At 47.3% G+C, this 14,034-nt stretch overlaps 1 long non-coding RNA gene across 1 annotated transcript; it reads right to left on the bottom strand.

Moving 5' to 3' along the window:
* Positions 1-4,895: 4,895 nt before the first annotated feature.
* On the bottom strand, positions 4,896-8,034 carry LOC149871268 (uncharacterized). Its single transcript, XR_016440520.1, has 2 exons — positions 7,904-8,034; positions 4,896-5,439 (listed from the first exon to the last, which is right to left on the bottom strand). It is a non-coding gene; the product is annotated as an uncharacterized LOC149871268 (long non-coding RNA).
* Between the last annotated feature and the right edge of the window lie 6,000 nt (positions 8,035-14,034).

Raw genomic sequence — 14,034 nt, 5'->3', positions numbered from 1 at the left:
GAGGGCCACGAGGTGAGGCAGCCCTGTTCCTCACCCCCTTATCCCTAGTTGTGATAATTCAGCACCTAGGAACTTCTTCCCCTTCCCCCAAAAGTCCATGGGGTGGGACTGGGTACCAGCCCAGGTCCACCCCCCCCAATAAAAAATTAACCCTGCAGGAAATACAAGTTCCCAAAGGTTCTCTGCTTTTGAGCACCTTAATGTAATACCTGATTTAACCAGGCTTAATTTCTTGTTGATCAGCCATTTAAAAAATGCTTTGAAGCTATGCGCGTGTGTTGAAAATGCTGAGCTATTATGTGAACTGATGTACACAAAGATTAAGAACATTGGTATGGGTGTCCAGTAATTAGGGGTAATTGATTGTTTAATACTTGAGAAAGCTAGAACCTGATTTTTCCAAGGCACTGAGTGTCTGATTCTGCAGTTGTGGACGTTCAGGTGTCTTAAATGTTTGAAATACTTGTTTGAAATCTAAGATGGAAGTTCAGTAGCCAGAGTGTCCAGTAGGCCTTTGATTATAAGTGAGTGATGGTTGACAGTCCAAACTGGAACAGCAGCAGGGGTCACTGTGGAGCCTTGATATGAATCAGCAGAGCCACGGCATAGCCCAGTGTTGGGTTAGTGTACCTGGGATTTGAGACCAGGAGTCCTGCCTACTAATGATGGCCTCAGTGCCCCTCTCAGCAAGTGACTGGAAGAACAGGGACCAGGATTCAGAAAGAGAGGTTATAAGAGAAAAGAATCAAAGCTAGGTAGTTAATATTTTTAAACCAATTTAATTTTTCCTGTTGCTTAATTGCTTCATTTCATTTATTGAAGTGCATGATTTTACACTATATGGATTCAAGTACTAGGCAAAACCAAAACAACTTGCAAGTTATTAAAGCATCTCTGCCTCCCTTTAGCACTACAATTTTGCATTGGTATTAGAATGAGTCATTCAAAAGGAAATCAACCAGCCCGGCATGTACAGAAATTCCCTGCTCCCGCTCCACTGTCCAAGAGAGCATCCCCATGCCTCGCCCAACTGGACCAACAGAATGAGAACAGTGCTTGCTAGAGAATAAATGAACCTGCAGACACAGGAACACATGTTCAGTTGTGGTGTTAACTGGCAATAGTTCAGACACAGAAATCAATAGACAGGAACGAGCAATGAGAGTTCATTCTGCTCCCCTGTTTTCTGTTTCCCCACTCAGCTGAATAGCTAGAGTTGGGCATGGGGGCAGGAGGTGGAACAGAGTCTCCTCGACTCATAAGTTAGACCCAGCTCCCCCTTATATCCCAGGCACAGTATTTGGGCGGGGCGGGGAGGGAGGGTGGGTGAGGCAAAGGGCCCCATTCTCCATTCCTTCGCTCAGCTCTGGCCATTCAGCAGCTGGAGGTCCCATCTCTCCCCCTCCATAACACTTATGAACGATGAACAGTTGGGCAAGGTTCTTCACTCCCTGCTCTGCCAAGGTCCCTGAGCCCTTCAGCTCCTGACATCCAAACACCAGGCCAATGGACCCCATGACACCAATTTTTCCTTTCTGTTTGATCTGCTGCTTGATCTGATCCACTGTGTCATGGAGGGAGGCGTCTATAGATAGGGATCTTGGGCCATCGATGATATTTAAGATCACTTGGGATTCAGAGCCAAACAGGACGGGACGCGGGTGGGTGGTATCTTTCAAGGGACCATTCCTGACACTGGGGAGGGAACAATCCTGCAGGACTGGTTTGCAGCCCTCCTTCAGCTCGGCCTGATGGAAAAGCAATAGAGACAAAAGACAGACACATGTGAAGAGACAGACACATTAAAGAAACTGCACATTATTCCATGCCATGTAGTGTACTTGGGTGGGATCCAGACAAGCCACCCAAACTGCCCACGTCATGCACCTTGAATAGAATCTAAAACTACTATTATTTTTCTCCTGTTCTGGGTAACTCACTATGTGGGTGCCATTTTGGCTAGGATGCTCACTGCTCTCTTTCAAAGTCTTGGTTTGGTCCCTTCTCTGCTGGGCTTCAGCCTCTCTTTTCCAGCTTGGCCTCAAATGCTCTACTTGGTCCTTCACTGCCATCATTTCCATCTTGAAATGGCAGGTGATTCATGTCAGCTCTTCCCTTAATCTTTCAGTCTGCTCGCACATTTTTCCCTCCAGCTCCTCCAATTTCTGGTCAAGGCACTTGCTCTCTTGCCTGCCTCTCTCTTCCACCAGTTCCATTTGGGCCTCGCATTCTACAAGCTCCCAGCTTAAATTTTGTAGTGACTCCTGCTCCTCTTTTGGCCTGCTGAGTTTCCACTCTTGCTGCCTCCAGCTGTTTTTGAGTTTCAGCCAAATTTGCTCAACTACAGTGAGCAGCCTGGCCTGAAGCTCCACAATGCTCTGTTGCTGTGTTTTCTGTACTATTTTAATGAGTATCTAATTCTCCTCAACCCTCAACCCCCTGTTGTAGTAATTCCAAGCAATCTTTCAGCTGAAAGTACTTCTTCTTCCAGCCCTCTAGCTCCTCCTGGAGCTCTTCTATCTGTACTCTCATGCAACCTTAGTTTTACTGTTTGCTGATTTTCAAGTGCCTGATCTAGCAAGCTTATTATTGTTCAGATGTTCTTTCATATGTAGCAAATATCACCCTTTCACCAGAGGCATATTTCTTGGCAAGAAAGGGGGAAAATTTCATATGATTCAAGACTTCCATATGGCTTCACTTTGGAAGAAAGGCCCATCATAACCTGACAGCCCACTGGGTTAGTGTAGTGAAGGCACAGCAGTTTCTGTAGCCAGTGGCACATAAGGGAGTAATGTGGTCAGCATCACACTTACTGGCTTCAACTTCCCAGATATTCATTTACAGCTGGGTCAGCCTGTGGTGGCTACTGGCATACATCAAGAGCAGGGCTTGAACTCACACCTCTGGAGCCAAAGAAAGATACCTTTCTTACACTCCTCCACCACCACCACCACCACCACACTCCTGGCTTCATGTGGATTCTTCCTTAAATATAAAGGCTACTATTTAATTTAAAAAATGGAAGTGCCATGGCAGAATGTGTCTAGAGGTGCTACAGGTCATGGTTTGGCTCCATTGGTTAGGCAGGACTAGAGGACTGTAGCTTTGGTGAAGTAGCAGTACCATGTGGAGTGCAGGACTAGCAGTGCCTACTCTTGGGATAGCGCCAGACTTGTAATTTAAGCCCAAGACCCCTGCAGTCTTGTATGTGAATCATAGATTTCATAGATTTCTAGGGCTGGAAGGGACCTATTAGATCACTGAGCCTGACCCCCTGCTCTGGGCAGGAAAGAGCGCTGGGGTCAAGTAACCTCAGCCAGGTGCTTGTCTAATCTCCTTTTAAACACCTCCAAGGTAGGGGAAAACACCACCTCCCTTGGAGACCCATTCCAGATTTTAGCAACCCTCACCATAAAGAATTTCTTCCTGACTTTCTTCCTGACAATCATGCCACTGCTCTTTCAATCACAGTCTATAGGAGGTAGAAACAAAAAATTGAAAACCAGTGTGTGAGAGGGTGAATCTATCATCCCTCAATCCAGTGGGTGTAGCATCTTCTTCCAATGACAGGGTGCCCATCTTTGCATGTGGTATTCAGGGCAGCATCCAAATAGTGCATCTCCTGCCTACCAGCAGAACGTCTCTGCACTTGCAGCCTCAAATCCCAGAGACTAGTTCCTCCTGACTTGCTGTGGCTAGTTGTTTTTGGACTCTTATTTTTAGTTCCTAAGCTACAAGGTCCACTTCATCTGGAAACCTGACAGGAGCAACCAACTTTTATTATACTCTAGACAGTAAATGAAAATGTTGACTTTTTTCCCCTTCCCCCCTGCTGGATTTAGATAACTGCTTAGACATTTTTCACTTTGTTGCCATTTTTGACAAGAAATATGCAATACAATTATTTTAATTAAAAAAAAATCCTTTTGACTATGCAATTTTTCATCCTTTCTGTCACACTTTTACTGTCATCTCCCATTACTGGAAATATGTGGAGTGAAAAGGGTTTTTTCCTCGTTGCTTTCTTTACCTTGTATTTCCTGTTTTTTTCTTACTTTCTGACCAGAAAAAAAAGGATAACTGCTTCTTAAATGGGAGCTGTCATTAGTATTTTGAAAAAATAAATCGAAAATATTAAGAAAGAATAAAAAAAAATTTTTCCACTTTTTCTGCAGTCAGGATTTTTCCTTTGGCTGCATCATGCTAGTGTACTCAGCAACCAACTGCAGCTTCATCAAAGAAGGAAGGAAGCAATGGGGTGGTGGCGGGGGGCTTAGCACTGGGTAGCCCCTGGATCCCTCAGCAGGATTGACCCCCAGCCCCAAACATTAGCAAACTCACTACAAACCATAGGGGAGCGAGCATGTTTTCTAAACCACGGTCATATAACAACATGCTGTATTCCCATTTAAACAACCAGCAGGAGACATACCATTGCCCAAAGGACCTTCCAGGAAGGGCTTCCCAATATTGCAGAGTGCATGGCGGAGAGGAGCTTGTAGGGCTAGGGAGTAATACAAGTGCGTAGGAAAGTTTCTGGACAAAGGCATCCTTCCCTGCATGCCTGAATGTGAGGAAGAGAGAGAGCCACAGGGAGCAAAGGCCTTGGTGGCAGCAGCCTTCAGAGGGGTGGGGGGGTAGCAGTCAGGCAGGAGCTGGGGGGAAGCATTAACTCATTGTGGGCTGAATGTGATGCATAAGCTTCCAGCTGGACAGCCCTGTTCTAGACTAGAGGACCCATGTCCTCAGAGTGGGTTTGTGAGAGACTTGTGATTAGAAACCAGGCCCTGCCTGCTGTACTCTGATGTCACAACAACTCCTTCAGAGACTTGAGTGGTAGGGGGAACAAGGATTTGAAAACCTAAATGGTGAAGAAGAAGACAAAAAGAAACTCAGCAGCGGCAATGCTTTATTTATCTTGCTTGGCATATTTTGTTAAATTTTTCATAGATTTCGTAGACATTAGGGCTGAAGGGGACCTCAGAAGATCATCGAATCAAGCCCCACCCCCCAAAGGGCAGGAAGTCAGCTGAGGTCATGGTGCAACTGAGCATGCATAGGAACAGGGGTTGCAGCCAATGCTTAACCTCCCACGCACTTGTGGACAATGAACAGCTGGGCAAGATTCTGCACTCCCTGCTCTTGCAGGGTCCTTGAGCCTTGCACCTCCTGAGTTCCGCAGAGCAGGGTGATGGATTCCAGGGCACCAAATTTCCCTTCGGTCTTGATCCGCTGCTTGATCTGATCCCCTGTGTCACGAAGGTCAGCTTTCAGGCCCAGAGTTTTCTGGCCACTAATGATGTTCAGGATCACCTGGGTGTCCTCGTCTTGGGGGGGAACATAGGGATGAAGGTGGGTGGTTTCACTCAAGGGAACCTTCCAGATACTGGGGGGAGAATTCTGCTGGACTGCAGTGCAGCCAGTCTTCAGCCAAACCTGGCAGGAAGAGTGAAGAACAAAAAGTTTGGGGCGACTCCAGCCAGAAAAGGCCCGTTGGGTTATTCTGTCTGCCTAATGCACCCATTGTGCCTAACTAACAACAGCGTCCATCAGGCCTAGCTCACTGCCCTGACAGCTCTGAGGACACCTCTCCCCCACCCCCTCCCTGGCTCAGTTTTGCAGCCCTTTGAATTTAGGCTTGTAGGCCTTGGCTTCCAGGCCTTGCTCATGCCCTCCTGCCCCTGCCGTGTCCATCTCAGTGGTCTGCTCTGACAGGCATCTCCTCAAAGCTGTGTGCCATGCTGCCCCATTGCTTCCCATTCAAGTCCCTGTGGTTGATGGAATATGTGGAAGATTTAAGAGAGCTATGAAGAAGTAAACACAGGTCTATAACCATCCTACCAGAGTCTCTGAACCATGCCCAAGCCCAGTGGAGTTTAGCTCCTTGCAGGTGAAATGAATTTTAGAATATTTTCCAAAGAACTAAGGATTTGCTTTATCTTATCCCTAGTGGGAAAACAGGGCCTGGTAGCATAAGTGTCTGGAAATGGATCCTTTTAGCCCTTTCACTATCCTTGTTTGAATTCATTCCACTTTGTGAGCCTCCAATACAGGTGGAGAAGCCAGACTAGAGGACAGCATTCAATGCTCAGTGCACAAGTTGAGAGAGAGAGAAAGTACTTCTTGCCCTGCAGTACGATGCTGCTGCATAGCTACTCTTCAAGTTGAACAGTTGCACGGGGATGGGGAGAGGTTGCTTGTACATTGCTGTCATTAGAGCCCAACCCCAAGGTCCGTTTTAATGCTGCAGCGTGAGGGGGTGGTAAGCTTTTATGGAACACTGTTGCTGTCTGAAATAGTGATGGACATTTTTTTGCAGCAAACAAGTAGGCAGTAATCTCTTGTCAGTGAACTCAAAACCATTAATTTTTTTCTTTCTGTTCATCAACACAAAATAAAAAACCTGATTTTGAAAAATTTTGTTAAAAAAATAATTTTAACGATTCTGTTTTCTCCCTTGTATTTTCTAATTTTCTCCTCCCCCTCCCCCCCGGGAAAATATTTTTTTAAGTGAGAGAGAAGACACAACTGTCTGTTAAGTCATACTTTTCTTGTGGTATTATAAAGCTAAAAACTGCAAGAACATGTTTTTGTTTTTCTTTGCTTTGTTACCTTTTATCCATTTTCTCCAGTTTGTGGAGTAAAGTAAATAAAAGTTTGCTTTCTTCAGTTTCTCTTGGTTAGCCTTTTATTTGGGGGGGGAGGAAAAACAAATAACCAGAGAGTGGAAATTCCCTTCAGGATTTTGACATCAATTTTGTAAACATTTTGAACAAAAAAAGGCAACAGTTGGAAAATTTTAATTTCTAGTAATTTTTTTTTTTTTTTGAACCCAAAGTTATTTTTTCTTCAAGAAAAAATGTCAGCCGGCCCCTATGCAACAGACCTATATTGAGAAATGTTTCAACTGATTCTTCAGAAGGAACAGAGATAGGGGTCGATTCTCATTTTACCCAGGACAACTATACCTCAGTCTAATCATGCCGTGGTTGAATACGTGACGGGGTTCTAGCCAAAGCCTATTTTTTTCATTTTTTTAAAAAGTATGCATTTTACACACTGGATACAGTGAAAATCCTAGAGGAGACAAGCTAAGAACTTTTTTCCAACTACCCTATCAGTCTAATAAGATAAGCTATCATATCTACTCAAAGAACCTTGCCTGCCTAGAGGAGACGAGGCATGAATAGTTTTTTGCCTTACAGTATCTAGTTGAAGTCTATGATATTATTCCCCGGCCTGATATTAACCTTGATTAAGCCATATCAAGGTAAAAAATGCCGTGCTTTATTTCTATTAGGATTGGCATCAAGTGAGTAGCAAATCACATCCCTTCTTGAATGGAAGATTGAGGCAATGGCTTTTTTGCACAGCCTTTGTGCTGTAAAGAGACTTAAAGCAAAGTAATGCCAGGTCCGTCTGTATTGGAACAACAGAGATGCTGTCAGCGAGGGGCTTAAAGAGAGTGGAGCTTGGCTTGAGTGGAGCTCATGGTATGGAAAGGGGACATGACAGACAACAATAACAAATCAACCAGGAAAAATCAACATTTTGAAACCTTTAAAACTGTTCAAGAAAGAATCTCAGACCCAATGTGGAATCAAGTCCTTCTCTCCCACTTCCCCTCCAATTTTGGATCTGGCAGGCCACTGTTGGTATAATAAGCGAAGAAATTATTTCAGTGAGCAAGCAAGATGTGGGAAAAGCAATGGAAGGCAGGAGTGGGAGGTAGAAATGGGAGAAAAACAAGGAGAAAGCAAGCAGGGTAGTGATGGCAGGAGGCCTGTAAATTTGCAACAGAACCAAAAATGCATTACAAAGCCCTTTCTCAGTCTTCCCTCCTCTCTCTGTAGCCCTTCATCTTTCTTTGCAGCTGCAACACCCCTCTACATTTCCTTACCTCTGGGAGCTGCTGCGTAGCTGAAGCCATGGTTTATGCTGGCGCTAAAACCTTTTGGCAGCCAGCTTCCTTTTCCTTGTGAGCTGTATTTATTAGATCAGCAAAACCAAAAGCAAAAGATAGCTATACTGTTTACACGCTTCTCTGTCTAAAAGCCCCGCCTTGAAAAACCCCCGGGAAAGTTTTTAAATGAAGTTAACAAAGCAGGGACAAAAAAGAGGGGCGAGAATTGAGGGGAGAGGGGCACTGAGTTAGGTGACTGGAGAGCTAAGAAACATCCAGTATAATACACATCTGGAGTTGTGCCCCACCCAGCTCCCTGATGCCAATCCTATCACCCCTTACACTCAGAAGCTGTTGGAAATCCTACCTAAACCCAGAGCAGGGTACCATAAACATTCCCCTCTTCACAAAAAACCCCCTCAGAAAACCAATTCCCCTTCTGGTGGCTACAGTGAGCTCCCATAGGGCTCAGGTGGACTTGCTCCCTGGACATGAGATGCGGGGTGGTTTGGGATCCCCCACATCTGTCTCTGGAATCCCCATAAGACAGGTAGTCTCCATAAACCTCCTCCCTTCCCCCATCCTCTCCTCCTTGCAATGCTCAGCAAGGCAAGGAAGATAAATCTATGGCTATGTGTTTGGAAGACACAGGGCCAAACTCATCCCATTGACTGAAGTGGCTTTACCCCAAGGATGCATTTGATCTTTGAGAGCCGTGGAAGTGTTAGGTCTGTTTAGTTTTACACATCTGGATCATCAGACACTCAGCAGAAAGGAGCTAAGACAGACTGTGGCTCACGACCCAAAAGTGGGTTGCAAGAATATACGAAAGGGTCGTGAACAAACTTAAAAATGGATCAACAACATTTAAAAATGAGAAAAATATGGGGAACCAATGTTTGCCCCTTGCAGGGTGGCAGAGATCCAGCCTGTGAGGAGCTGCTTGGGGCTCTCCATGCCCCACACAACCACCCCTGCCCCACCACACACTGTGGGGCTGGGGCCTGGGGGCAAGGTCAGGAGTGAGGGGCACTGGGTTGGGACTGGCTGTTGATGTTTACAAGTGGGTCCTGGTGCAAAAAAATGTTGAGATTCACTGAGTTGGGAGACTGAAGCACCTGTTAAAGTAAACTAGCATCAAGTCATTCTTGGCTTCATTCATCTCCCTAGCGTTGCTCTTCACAAGACATTTCTGCCAAGCAGGAGTGGACCAGGAGTACAGATGCAGGGCTCTGTCAGTGGTTACCAGGCAGACTGATAACACAGAGGTTGCAATTTTGCATCATCCAGCAGCTGCTGATTACAGCGGCATAGGTTTTATAGACTTCCTGTAAACAGGCTGAGTTATAAGAAATCACTAAGGAAAGCATATGACAAGCCCTGTTTTATGAAAGCCACTACACAGCTCTGCGGGCTTTATCAAGGCCGCCCCAGCTTAATATAGGAGGCAGCAGGGCAGGTCTGAGATGGGTCACCAAAGCTATAAGGGGGAATGGGACTGCTTTGCCAGGTCTTGGAGGCTGTAGGTTAGGAATGAGGGGCACTGGGTGGGCTGTGGGGGAACCCCAAGCTGGGGTGGCAGGGGGTCTGGGCCAGGATTCATTGAAGTGCATCAGTAGAGCTGTGTGGGAAACCCCAGGACTGCTGTAGGAGGGATGTGGCAAGGGTAGCTCAGGGCCTCAGCAGAAAGACAGCTGTGGATTTTGCTAGGCTCTTAAACAAGCTCAATGCCTGGACAATGAAAGAGCTGAGTTACCTTCCATTTCCAGGCAGAATTGATTGTGGGCTTACCTCCACCCCTTTCCCACAGCCCTCTTACCCTCCCAGCCATCAAACCCTTTCTACACCTCTGTGCAACAAGCATCTTGGCCCTCAACCACACCCCCTTAAAATCACTTCCTCCTGAATTTAACCACATGTCAACTTCTGACATCCTTTCACAGACTCTGCTTCTCAGCCATCTGATAAGGCTAGTCACATGCTTTGTTCAGTGATATCTTGTAACTCAAGCTGTTTACAGGAAACTTGTGTGCCTATACACAAATGCCAGGAGCCTGGAGAATAAACAGGAGGAACTTGTCCTCCTGCTAAATGCAAATAACTATGATGTCTTAGGGATAACGGAGACCTGGTGGGACTCCACCCATGACTGGACCACAGGTATAGACGGCTATACCCTGTACAGGAGGGATCGAGTGGACAAAAGGGGTGGGAGTGTAGCTCTCTATTTCAAGGAAAGCTACGCATCCCTGCAAGCTGATATTGGCACCCACGGTGGACGACTGGAGACCCTCTGGGTTAAAATCCGTGGGGAACACGGCACAGGGGACACAATGGTGGGAGTCTACTACAGACCGCCTGTCCAGGATCAAGACCTTGACCAGGAGTTTGCCAGGGAATTGGCTGAGGCCATGTGCTCCCAGTGTATGGCTGTCGTGGGAGACTTTAACTACTCAGACATTTCGTGGGAGGAGCGCTCAGCTAAATCCGAGCGGTTGCAAAGCTTTCTCTCATGCATGGATGACCTCTATCTGACGCAGGAAGTCTACGGGCCAATGAGAGGTAAAGCGTTGCTTGCCCTGGTACTGGCAACTGGGAACGACCCTATCAGTGACCTAATGATTGAAGGGAAGCTGAGTGACAGTGACCATGAGCTGATTACCTGCACCATCCACCAAAAAGCTGGCAAGTTGGTCAGCAATACAGAAGTCCTCGACTTCAGGAAAGGTGACTTTGACAAGCTCAGGAGGCTTGTCATTGAGGCCCTAAAGGGCCATAACCCAGAGGGGAGGAGAGTTCAGGATGAGTGGTTGCTCCTCAAGGGAGCAATCCTGGATGTGCAAGCAAGATCTATCTTGTCTTGGAGGAAAGGCAGCAAAAGGGCACAGCAGCCCCTTTGGCTCTCCAGGGAACTAGCAGACTGCCTGCATCTTAAAAGGAAGACCTACAAAGGATGGAGGACTGAAACCACCACCAAGGAGGAATACTCTGCTCTGGTCCGGATCTGCAGAGAGCAAACCAGGAAAGCCAAGGCTGTGATGGAACTCCAGCTAGCTACAAATATTAAGGACAATAAAAAGTCCTTTTTAGATATGTGGGGAGTTGGAGGAAAAGCAAGGGCAACACTGGACCCCTGCTACACCAAATGGGGCAACTGATAACCAATGCCCAGGAAAAAGCAAACTTGCTGAACGGGTACTTTGTGTCAGTTTTTCACCAGTCCCATGGGACGCCCCTGCCCACTGCGGGACAGGGAGGCCCAGGTGAGGGAGATTCCTTACCCTCCATAGAAGCTGACCTCGTAAAGGAACACCGTGACAGGCCGGACACCTTCAAGTCAGCCGGCCCTGACGGTTTATACCCAAGGGTACTCAAGGAGCTGGCAAGCATCATAGCTCAGCCCTTGGCATGGATCTTTGAGAACTTCTGGTGCTCTGGTGAAGTGCCTGGTGATTGGAAGAAGGCCAGTGTGGTACCTATCTTCAAGAAAGGGAGGAAAGTGGATCTGGCAAACTACAGGCCCATCAGCCTGACATCTATCCTGGGGAAGGTCTTGGAAAAGATTATCAAAGAGGCCATCCTTAACAGACTAGCTGATGGCAATATCCTGGGAGATACCCAGCATGGGGTTGTTGCAGGTAGGTTGAGCTTGACCAAGCTCATCTCTTTTTACGACCAGGTGACCTATAGCTTGGACAAGGGGGAAGAGACTGATGTCATATATCTTGACTTCCAAAAAGCCTTCGATCTGGTATCCCATGATCACCTCTTGGCAAAACTGGCCAACTGCATCCTCAGTTTCACGATCCGTTGGCTGGGCAATTGGCTCCGTGGTCGGACCAAGAGGGTGGTGGTTGATGGAAGTCAATCGTTGTGGTGCCCTATGACCAGTGGCATCCCCCAAAGCTCTGTCCTCGGGCTTATATTATTCAACATCTTCATTAATGGTGTGGACATTGGCATCAGAAGTGGACTGGCCAAGGTTGCCAATCACACCAAACTCTGGGGTAAAGTATCCACACCTGAGGACAGGGGGGCGATCCAGGCTGACCTCAACAGGCTCAGAAAATGGGTGAATGAGAACCTGATGGTGTTTAACACCGAAAAATGCAAGGTTCTCCACCTTGGGAAGAAAAACACGTAGCATGCTTATAGGCTTAGCAGTGCTATGCTGGCTAGCACTATGGACAAGAAGGACTTGGGGGTCATGATTGACAACAAGATGAACATAAGCCTTCAATGTGATGCTGCAGCTAGTAAAGTGAGCAAAACACTGGCTTGCATCCATAGATGCTTCTCAAGCAAATCCCAAGACATCATTCTCTTATTTTACTCGGCCTTGGTGAGGCCACAGCTGGAGTACTGCATCCAGTTTTGGGCCCCACAATTCAAAAAGGACATGGAGAAGCTTGAGAGAGTCCAGATGAGAGCCATGCGCATGATCAGAGGTCAGGAAAACATACCTTATGATGAGAGGCTGGGAGCCATGGGACTCTTCAGCCTGGAAAAGTGCAGGCTCAGGGGTGATCTGGTGGCCACCTATAGGTTTATCAGGGGTGTTTAGCAGGATCTGGGAGAATGACTATTCACCAGAGCCCCACAAGGGATGACAAGATCGAACGGTCATAAACTGCTCCGCGGCCGATTCAGGCTGGACATAAGGAAGAAATTCTTTACTGTCCGAGCCCCCAAGGTTTGGAATAGATTGCCACCGGAGGTGGATTAAGAACCCACTTTGAATGCCTTCAAGACACACTTGGATGTTTTTCTTGCTGGGATCATATGATCCCTGCTGACTTCCTGCCCCTGTGGTAGGGGGCTGGACTCGATGATCCTCCAGGGTCCCTTCCAGCTGAAATGTCTATGAAATCTATGAAATCTATAAAACTTGAATGCAAAGGAGTAAGTGAAGATGGGTGGGGGGTGTTTGGGGATGTACCTTTGGCTAACTGAAATGAAGAGGGTGTTCCCGTCTGGCCTGCTGGTATGTAATGGTATCCCTGTTCCCTGGGCCAGCTGTAGATGGTGCATAGGAAACACGCAGGTTGAGACTTGGCTAGGACCAAGTTGAAAATTGTGTTAGGTGATGGATCCAGTCAGAGATGCAACAAGTAGTTTCTGTACCCTGGGCAACAGGTTGGACCATGGTGGCAGAGGTTGCTATTCTTGTGCCCTCTTAGAACTAAAGGTGCCTTGTAGCTTCCCCTACAGAGACGTAATTAGCAGTTTGGTGCCCTGGGCAAAACTTCCCTGGCGGGGAGGCAGGGGGAGAGCACTGGAGAGCAGGGGGAGAGAAAGGAGGAGAGAGAAGGAGACTCTTACCTGCCCTGTGGACTCAAAGACCTCCACTGCTCCTGCCATGTCCTGCATCCATCTCCAACAGTCAGGCATCACGGGGCTCTGTCTGCTGCCCAAAGACTCCAGCGTGTGAGGGCTGGGGTCCCTCTTGCCTTCTCCTGGTTCTGCTACTGCTGCCTTAGGCATGTGACTGGGTCCACTGGAAAACTGGGTTCTGATACCTGTGCCTGCAGCCAGGAGACTAAGTGAGGTCAGGTTTGCTTTGAGGAAAATTTCCCCTTCCCCATCCCACGCCACAGAGAGAAATTATTTGGACTGAAATTTTTCCTTGATGAAAAATACAGCTTTGGTGATGCTGAAATATTTTGTGCAGTCAGGCTGAATTGTAACAGTTACCCAATGATGGCCAACCTTATTGGTTGCTGTATTACAAGTAAAGCTTGGACCCTTGCTGAGCCCACTCTGACCTCCACCCCCAGTCATACCTGATAGTTTGCACCCTGGGGTACCAGAATGGAGGCAGAGGGGCTGGAGCCCCTGACTGCCCAAAGCAAAGGCAGGACATTAGCGTCAGAGAGGTGTCATCAGCCAACTTAATCTTTCCCTTACCACATAACCACTACATTTTTTATGGAAGGCAAGGAGCCAAAGCCCTGAATTTGGCACCAGCTGGAGAGGGAGCTGAGCTCTTGGTGGTGACACTTGAAACTTCCTCCTGCACCTGCACCCCTTATCCACTTCAAGTATCCAGAGATCCCTGTGTCTCCATTCCCTGCATCCCATTACTGAGCACCTGGGGCTCACATGCCCCACACAGTGGCTGCCTGTGC

Source organism: Crocodylus siamensis, chromosome 2 (assembly GCF_052110815.1).
Source record: "Crocodylus siamensis isolate JL-2025a chromosome 2, ASM5211081v1, whole genome shotgun sequence".
Classification (NCBI taxonomy): Eukaryota; Metazoa; Chordata; order Crocodylia; family Crocodylidae; genus Crocodylus; species Crocodylus siamensis.
This window is presented reverse-complemented; position numbering and strand designations above follow the sequence as displayed.